This window comes from Montipora foliosa, chromosome 10 (genome assembly GCF_036669935.1).
Source record: "Montipora foliosa isolate CH-2021 chromosome 10, ASM3666993v2, whole genome shotgun sequence".
Taxonomy (NCBI): domain Eukaryota; kingdom Metazoa; phylum Cnidaria; class Anthozoa; order Scleractinia; family Acroporidae; genus Montipora; species Montipora foliosa.
This window is the reverse complement of record NC_090878.1, coordinates 9,800,311-9,810,310: the sequence shown is the minus strand read 5'-3', so window position 1 is coordinate 9,810,310 and position 10,000 is coordinate 9,800,311. Positions and strand designations below refer to the sequence as shown.

Here is a 10,000-nt window from a genome sequence, read left to right as displayed (position 1 = left end):
CTTAATTCGATGGAAGATTGCATTGGATAGCAGATTGGGGCAATCACTGTAAAGCAATCTGTAGAAATAATTAAAATTATTGTGTACATGTTTTCTGAAAGAAACCATTAGGAGGCTGATACGAAATAGTTGCTGCATACTGTTGATGCTGCAAACTCTGGAACCACTGTTATCAACATCATCTACATCATCATCGTGTGCCGATCTCTGCAGCTGCAATGATGCTGAAGGTGATGGAAGCTGTGATGCTGATGACAATGGCCATGAGTCATCTGATGTTGATAATGTTGATGATTATGATCACGACAATGATGATGAACAGGAGGAGGAAGATGAATAGGATGCCTTTATTCTTGTCAAGACGTTGTGAAAAACTTGTAAAAAGTGTAAGCAGTGCAAAATATCCAACAAGGCATTTTGTGAAAAAAAGGTTCCTTTGCATGTTATAATGGACACGACATCAGATTCATTACTGTCATGTTACAAAATTTTCTCAACAAAAGCAAAAACTCTTAAGACCTTCATAGTTATTACAGTGTTCTCACCAGGCTGCACCCTTGCGGGATTCAAGCAAGAAAAATAGAAATGGCTCATTAAAAGCCATGCACTGCGCCTAGTTGGATGCTACGAAGGATGCTATGAGCGAAACACTTTTAGAAGTAAATTAGCAGTCATTTAATGGTTCCATTGAATACTCCAGCTCTTTGCTTCTTCAACTGAATGAAAACAGTTTATCAGAGTATTCAAAGCCCTTTTTAAAGCCTTCAATTTTGTTGACTTTTGCCTTTGCCGCCATATTGGATCAAGTAGGTACTTTGTGTAACAAATGAATGAAGGGGTAGTTTCTAAAGAAACTGTGGTGCTGGTACTGTACTGAAAACTGAAACTGAACTGTACTGAAACTGTGGTGCTGGTAAAGAAACTGTGGTACTGGTACCAAAGTTCCTGGTACTTTGTGTAACAGGTAATTTAGAGTGCGGGTGGGCTCATCTTATTCATTGTGGCACCAAGAAAATTAGATTCTTTCTTAAACTACCAGGATTTTGAGAAAGTGTAGGTCATCGAAACTCTGGTGAAGAGGACAACATAGCAAGCAAAGATCAAAAAGCTGTTTCATTGAAGAAAGACCTTGTTTTTCAGAGTGAATGGCAGTGGAAACATCCATGCCAACAAAAAGATCACAACCTGTAAGATCTGTCTCCAGGCATTAACAAATCAAATGCATTTAAAATATTGTTGAAGGGCCACCATTGCAGGAGTTCCAACTTGAACCTTCCTTGATGAAATGGATAGAGAAATCCTGAAGGCTTTTTTGGACCCTAGTAATGGAGCTGAAATAACTTTGTCCCACTGAAGCTCCTGCATGGCCCTTACTATTTTCAGGAAAGAGGGCCCTGGGACTCCCTAAAACAAAATCCTGGTGATAACACTGTATTAATTTTTTTGCAAGGAGCAGTCATAAAGGTAAAGTTTTTCCATTTAGTCATTGATACAATACAATACATACTTAATTGACCGCTCCCCATAGGGCTTTTCAGGGCCAATGAAACACAACGAAATGACGGAACAGAACAACAACAACTGTTAAGAATCCCAACTGGCCGGAGGCAAACCAGTTGGCTATTTACAAGTGCAGCTGGGAAGTTGAACCAGGGACTACCAGGATCAAATTCAACGAGTGGTCAGAGCGGGTCTTGAACCCGGGATCTCCGGATCTCAAGGCAAGCCCTCTAACCACTGGGCCACACTGCCTCCTCGAAAAATTATTGATGTTCAGAAAGTGTATCAGTCTTACATGTGTTTGCAATTTTAAATGAGCCTACGTTTCATTACCAAAGTTCCAGTCTTAATTATAGTCTTGTCATAGGTTCTAGGTTTCATTTTTTTTTTTATTTCATCACAGACAACACCAAGCTCACAATGTAAACACGAGGAGTATTAAGGGGCTGGTAAAGGGGAGGACGATTTTAAATGAATTATTGAGCTGGTGTTTCAGAACTGAAGTTCTAACCATACCTCACCCAAAAAAAAAAAAAGAATTATCTTGCAGAGTAGTGAGCAGCAATCCTATGTTATTTTGGAAAAGGGCATCCATAACCTTAATCTATTCATACTTAAACCACCCCCAATCTGCGAGTAAAATTGTCTGACGTCAGCCAGAGTAAAAACTATATTAAATGTTCACTCTCTGGCCTAACCTTAGGCCTAACAAGTTTTGTTTAGGTATAAGGTTAGCCTTTATGCATGTTTAGGATACTTTCTGTATTGGTAAAACAATGACCTGTGACCTGTAAAAAAATACCAGCTGGTCACTGTCATTTAGGGAAGTGTTAATTAAAGGGAACAATCCTTGTAAAGGTCAGGTACATGTAAATGTAGCTGGAGCATTGATTGACATGTTCATGGTACATGTAGGCTTTAAAGGAAAAATCGAAACACTAGATGGCTATGAGAGGGGAAGTAGGCACCTGGTTACAGTTGAGTGCCCAACTGTTGTCATTGTCAAAAATAATTTTAATCTCAGGTTTCAAAGCATCTAAATTTAGTTACTTCAAAGTACATGTAGGTAACCTCTCTGAAGTGAAGTAGCCAATAACCTTATTCCAAAATGGTTGCCATTTTAGTATTCTCTTGCTTCCATTCAAATTGGCCCTTGTGGCCTCATTCAAGGTTAAATATTCATTGAAAGCAAGGCCTTTAGGGCCAATTTGCATGGAAACAAAAGAATATTAAAGTGGCAGTTAAAGTGCTACCGGAACCAAAAAATCAATTCTTATCTTTCTTTGCATTTCAAAACTTTGTTAACTGAATTCATGTACTAAGTAACCAGAGTTTTGAGCCTGTTTATTTAATTTAGTGGTCTGCCATTATCAACTTTAAGATCTTGAGAGATCTGGATTGAGGAGAAAATGACGTCAAAGGCTCACTATTTTAAGAATGCAATGCATGTGTACGTGGCAGAATTAATATGCAGAACAGGATTTTTGGGCGTTAAAACTTTTAAACTTGCCTTGCTTAAGCTAGTGAGTACACGTAATTGATGTCACTTTTCCCTGGAACCAACCCTCTGAGGTCCAATCCGTCAGTTTTGAACGTCAGTAATGGCAGACCATGAAATCCAAAAGTTACACTCATAGTAAACAGCCCTTTGGATAAAAATCAAAGCTCAAAATTTTGCCAGTCGCGTGTCAAGCAAACACAACTTCAAAATCTGAAGGAAAAAAGTAAGTGGTTTTTTTTATCATAATTATGGGCACTTTAAGTAGTCCATACAATTTACGTGTAGTTTACAACCTTGTTAAATTGTTTCAGAGATTGCTTGAAATGCTAAGCCTTTCATTATGATAACTATATTAATATTATTTTGTTAATGTTATTTTGACAGTGATGTCACCTAACATGGAAAAACAACATGAATATGGCCGAGGTGAGTCTATTGTCTCCATTTTCAGTTTAAATGCCACATGTACTTGTACCTTGCAAGTCCAGAAGCAAACTAAAATATGTTTCCAAGTTTGATTCTTCCTCTTCAGTCTTGCATAATTTGGCCAAGAAAAGCTACATTTCTAGAAGTTTTAAACCTCCCAATAAAATATGGCTGCAAGTAACCATCAGAATTTTTGCATATAGTTACTGATCTTCAAATAATAGTAATAATGTCAAAGCTATGTTGTCTGTACCTGTTTGTAAACAGTAAATTATTATTGTAACCTTAATATTTAGGAGATGGTATTGAAGGACAAAGGAAGGGCAGTTTAGATGAGTGGATACATGTATTTTCTTTCCAAAGGTTTAATTATAACTAACTTCAAACTCAGATTTTGATACTACAGAAGAGGTTTCAAACTACACAAGGGTCAAGGTAACGGCACCCTTAGTCAAGGAACAATTCACTGTATGTACAAGGTTGTGGGTTCAAACACAGGCCAGGGTAAAAAAAAATGTGATAATAAGCAGAACTTTATAATATTTGTTATTTTTGGAAAGTGGCACCATTAACTTTAAATGGAGTAAGCCTTATAAAGCTCAGGTGACATGTACATGTAAATGCAAATGTAGCTTGAAGATTGATCGACATGTTCATTTTAGGCTTTAGTGTGAAAATCAAAACACATTGCAAATTCACTCAAGTTCACTGTCAGGCTAATAATTATTCAGGGAAGTGGAGGATATGACCAAGGAACCTCAATTGTTGAAGCCTTCAACTCTTTAAATAAGGGGAGCTGTTTCTGTGACGCTGTCAGGTGTCAATAATAATAATAATAATAATAATAATAATAATAATAATAATAATAATAATAATAATAATAGTAATAATAATAATTTATTCACTTATATTGTGCAAATTAACAAAAATTTGATCAAATGCACATTACAATTAAAAATACATCTATAACAATTTGAGAAAAATGAATAAAAATCTTAAAAGCTAATTAAATTATGAGACTCCTATAAATATGCCTTTGAAAAAAGATGTGTCAATTGGTACCATTGGGAGGACATAGTTTTTGACTTGTCAACACATTCACTCCTGCAGGCCCCCTGGGACACCTCCAGTTGACGAGTAAAATCGTGTGGCGTTATGCGCGGATCAAATCGAAACTTTAACAATTCCCACCCCCCAACCTTCCCCCAACCCCCCCCCCCCCCCCAAACCCCGTGCATTTGACTATCCTCTGTGCCTGGGAAGTGGGGAATTTGACCTTTGCCTGCATGGGGTGGGGCATTTTGAACCGGATGAGTCAGGTAAAACAGCAGTGGTAAAACACGTGTTTGGACGAGATGGAAGAGTTTAAAGGATGAGATATAGCATTTGTGAGTGTTTGGCTTACAAAAAAAGGTCTTCAAAAGTTGGAGATGGACAGACAAATCTTACGACTGGTTAGGGCATTTGAACACTATTTTGGCCAGAGGGGGCGGGAACTTAAACGATCCAATCTTCAAAAGTTCAAATACCCGTGGTTTTCCTGGGGGGCAGGGGGGATGTTGAAGTTTCGAGTTGATCAGTGCATTAGAAAGAGAAAAACCTGTCAAGTCTCACTCCCAGGTGTTAATGGATGAATGGGGAGGACATAGTTTTTGACTTGTGAACCCATTCACTTACGTAGTATTGTCCTACTTATCCTTCATTTTTGATTTTGCATAAGAGGGCCAACGTACTGTAAGTGCTGAGAAGGACTACTGTTGAGGACTGATAATTATTTCGAAAGGCTGTTTACACTACATGTACATGTAGACGTCATCTTCACAGTTGCATCATGTGCAATTCTTCATTTCCAATATTCTGTTTTTATTATACATTGTATACTGTAGCTCCAAAAAGATGCTACACTTTATTTTGAGCATTCAATCTTGTAATGAAGTTCTTAAATCTGTTCTTTAGGTAAAATTAGTGTCTGGTTTGTAGTGGAAAATCATACCAACTGAAGGCTTCACCATTGTTGAACAAGGTAAGATCAGGTTTTTCCCTGTTTCAGTGAGTGAATTTAATAAGCACCCATAGCTTATGAAAAGTGTTGGCTACAGCTGTACTTCTCTCAGAGAAGATGACTACTTGTACGTTTTTCCCCCTTAATAATAACCAGTGCAATTTTCTCAAATTTGATTGGTGCATTAAGTGTTTTATTTTTCACTAATTATTGTGTAGGGTTGTAATCAGACAGTTGGCTGTAATCGGACAGTTACATCAGCGAATTATATCAAGTGCAGTCAGCTTAATCCACCAATCACAGAATTTACCACAATCACCATAGCAACAACCACTTACCCTATCAAACTGGGGATTTTCCAAAATGGACAAATTTTGTAACATTAGACAGTGAAAAAGGAATGCATTAATTTTGTTTACTTGGAAATTGTAATGGTTATGAATAATTGGTAATACGACTTTGTGTCGTCCAATTCGGTCTATAATCATATACTCTTGATTAAACAAATTGGACTCCCGCTAAGTTGCCGTCCGATTTTGTTAATCACTCTTATGATTACAGACCAAATTGGACTCCACTCATTCCTATTGCTATTACAAGTAGTTAGGAATAACATAAATATAGATAATTATCTTAAAGACCACCTTCAACTGACAAGCTTTTGGACCATTTGTGTTTTGCTATGGAAATTCACATTGCTCATTGTAGCATCTGATTGGATGAATTTCAGCTTTTGCGGGGCAGGATTTTCATATTATGAAAATTGTTCCACAGCAGGCAATGCCTGTGGGTTGAAGGTGGGCTTTTAAGCGAGGGCCAATACTGTGATTGGATGCTGGTGACTTGTGGTGCTGATTGATAAATACTTTGTTTACATTGGTTTGTCAAAGTGCAACAAGGGCTGTAGAAAAAGTTAAATATTGTAACTCTGAAAAGTGACAGATAGTACACAGTCTGTCTGAATGACATAGAATATTTGAAATTTTCATGTGTTTAATAAAACTGTGGGAATTGATGTTACTGTACATGAGAGTTAAAAATCATCACAGTTAAGCAGTAGCTTGTGCCATTTCAAAAATAAGTATTATGATTGTACATTGTCTGGTGGGAAGAAACCATACTATACATGCTGTGTAGGGTTTTAATCTGGAGACTGAGAATAATTTGAAAAAATACAATAATTTGAAAAAATAAATGGAAAAACTTGAAAACTTAAAACATCGTAGGTACATGCATTACCAAACATTAATTTTAATTAATAAAAATAATTGAATATAATTTGAATGTAATTTAGTACAACCACACTTTAACTCTGAGTGGATGCATGTAAGCAAATTACGTATGGAGTAAGTTGCCAATGATGGTTAGAGGCTTTACAAAAATGTAATTTAGAACCATTTGACTAGACTAGTCTTTTCCATTTAATTTTATTGTGGAATTTTTTGATTTTGGACATGTACTCATTATTTTTGGCATGGGCACATTCTCACAAGTTTTATTGTAAGCTCTATTATGTCTACCGAGAAACCCATAAGGGTTGAAACGTGTAACGTGCATTCACAGTTTTCGAATATTCAGTGCGAACTGATTGGTTGAATGTTTCAGTGCTAAGTACCATATTTGGAAACCCCTCGCTCTTGTTGTTCCAAATATGGTACTTAGCAAATTGAATATTCAGAAGCTTGTTTCCCAGCACACATGGGGCCGTTACACGTTTCAACCCTTATGGGTTTCTGGTCTACCTGAATACATGTACTGTAAATAAACTACTTACTTGTATCCATCTTTTTTGCAATAATTGTTAGACAGTAAGCAAGATTGTACAGACCCTAAATGTTGCAAGTAATACACTGTATTTACCTTTACAAATTACAATAATTTAAAACTAGCGAACACCTTGTGCTCAAGGAATTCCTACCTTTGATGCTTTTTAATCAAGGTTGAAGAAATCTGAAAAGTTATTATATTTGAATTGACTGATCAATATCTTTAGGGGTTTCCTAGTTACTGTATCCTGTTCCTTGCTTCATGGCTTAGTTGGTAGAACATTGCCCCGACATCGCAGAGGTCATGGGTTCGAATCCCTTTGGAGGTGCCCGGGTTTTTCAGGTGTCTACAATAAGAATGATCGAGTGCGAGCATCACTTCTCTATTTTGTCTGTAACCGGCACTTCAAATATACTTTTTATTTCATGTAAGTTCTTGGTCACATTTCACAGCATGAGATAGATGTCCATGTATGCCCTACAGAACAAGGAATAGTGTTTTCACTTTGCAATGCCACTGTGTAAATAATACCAACTTAAGGTTTTGCCATACATGTATATTATTATTAATGTATTTAAATTTTTATACCTACAATATAATCATTGACCTTTTCCAGCTTAGTAGTTTATATTGTTATGTTAAAGTTATATTAAAGTTATACTCACTAAAAATATGGAGTTCTGGGTTTTATCGTAATGATAATAGCTCAATTTTTACCTTTATCTGTAAATATATCTAGTTTAATTCAGCCCTTGCCTTCATTGTATAACTGAACAAAGTATGTAATATTTATCTATCCATCTACAGTAGGATTGAAATAACTACAGTGTATGATCACAATAATTTTTATACAGTCATGTACAAATGAAGCAGCATTTGATTTCTTTTATTTTTTGGATTTGTTGATATTAGGTAAAGGTTAAGTCTGCTACGAGCCTAGAAGGCCCATCAGGCCGGCGCTTATCTCTGGTAACTGTAGCATGAAGCTACTAGGAGTATTTCTACCCCACACCTGGATGGGATGCTAGTCCATCACATCATCCATCATCATCGTTTCGCAGGGTTACCCCCAGCACTAAATTTGCCGGTACCCATTTATACACCTGGGTGGAGAGAGGCACCGTGAGAGAAAAGTGTCTCACCCAAGAACACAACACAATGTCTGTGGCCAGGGCCTGAACCCAGACCACTCGATCTTGAGTCAAGCACTCTAACCATGAAACCACCACGCCCCCACCCTCCTTTAATTAATTGTAATCAATAATACATGCAATATTATTTTGACAAAAATTTGTCCATTGACTTTCCTGTCATAAGTAAAATGGTATCACTAAACCCAAATGTTAAAAAAATTATCAATGATCATCATGAAGAGCCTTGACATTGTGTTGCAACTGTTCCATCATTGTAAGAAGGTGTAGTTCCTTCCTTGGCATTGTTGGACAACACTCACTGTGTGGATAATATTATCTTATGCAACCTTATCCTCAATATGTTTAATAATAACTATTAATTTTGGTTACTGTATGGTGAACAGGTTAAAGGCCAGGACTTCTCTTGTAAGAGCTGTCTCACTGTGAAAGTATAGGGAAGAATAACTCGCACAAAGGTAAGCAATGTGATTTTGGTAGAGTGGTTTTCAATTGAGTGTAGAAAGTAATTAGCGAATTGCTTTCGTTTTGCATTACTTCACTCAGTGATTGGTTCAAAGTGCTCGCGCCACTTTTTAAACCAATCAGAAGTGAAACCAAAACCAATTGTGGCTCGCGTGTGCACATTTTCCCGCGCTTTGTGTCGGCTACGTGTAATTACTTCAAGTTTTGATTGGTTTACTGGATTGTCTCCGTCTTTTTTGATTGGCCAAAGTAATTACTTTGGTTTTGGTTTTACGACACTCATTTGAAAACCACTCTATTATTGCTTAGTACTGTAGTTACACAATCTGGGTCAAAGCCCCTGTGTTGGGTGCACACCCTGCCTTCGTTAATGTTGTTACGAAAAGTGAAGAAGCTTGTCAAATTGTTTAATTGCCATCCAGTGAACATACATGTATAAGCCCTTTTGAAACCAAAATTATTGCGATTTATACTTTATAATTATATTATAGTGATTACCTAGTTGATAACACAATCCACCCATCAATCAATTGAATCCAGTTTAATATAGAAACACATTTTCACTGACTTTAAAGGAGAAGTTTACTCCAAAATGACAACCTTTTTTTTATCGATTAATAGAAAGTTCATGAGGAGAACAACTTTTAACCAAAATTTCAATCTTGAAATGGCCTTCTAACCTTGTGAAATCCTTGTTAAAAACTGTTTCAAGATTGAAATTTTGGTTAAAAGCTGTTCTCCTCATGAACTTTCCATTAATGGATTAAAAAAGGACTGTCATTTTGAAGTGAACTTCTCCTTTAACTACCAAATGCCATTTTTTACTTGATGTAAGCCATTTATGAAGCAGTTGACAGCAGTAAGGCCATTTCGTGAATCTTCTTTGCTGATTTTTGTAGAGTCTTTGTCCTCATTGAAAAATCAATTTAAGCTCTTGTAATGTGGATTGCTGTATTGATGATCATGTTAGAATTCTGGAGCTTTATCTTAAGCCGTGTTCACATTAGGCCTCGATTATGATCAAATTATAATCAAATTAAATATGAAATGGGTTCACATCAACTAATTGCAGTCCCTGATTATAACTGGATTATAATTACTTCGAACAACCTCAAAGGGGTTGTTTGAAGTAATTAGAATGCGTAATTGAACGAAATGGCGAGCACGTGGTGGTATGAGCAGACGAAA

The 10,000-nt window shown here is 36.5% G+C and overlaps 1 long non-coding RNA gene across 1 annotated transcript in view; it reads left to right on the top strand.

Moving 5' to 3' along the window:
* Nucleotides 1–10,000, top strand: part of LOC137973038 (uncharacterized) — an 18,371-nt gene that overhangs the window by 6,243 nt on the left and 2,128 nt on the right. The window contains exons 2-4 of the long non-coding RNA XR_011117147.1: nt 3,386–3,427; nt 5,384–5,450; nt 8,734–8,805. This is a non-coding gene — a long non-coding RNA (uncharacterized lncRNA). The remainder of the gene's footprint in view (nt 1–3,385; nt 3,428–5,383; nt 5,451–8,733; nt 8,806–10,000) is intronic.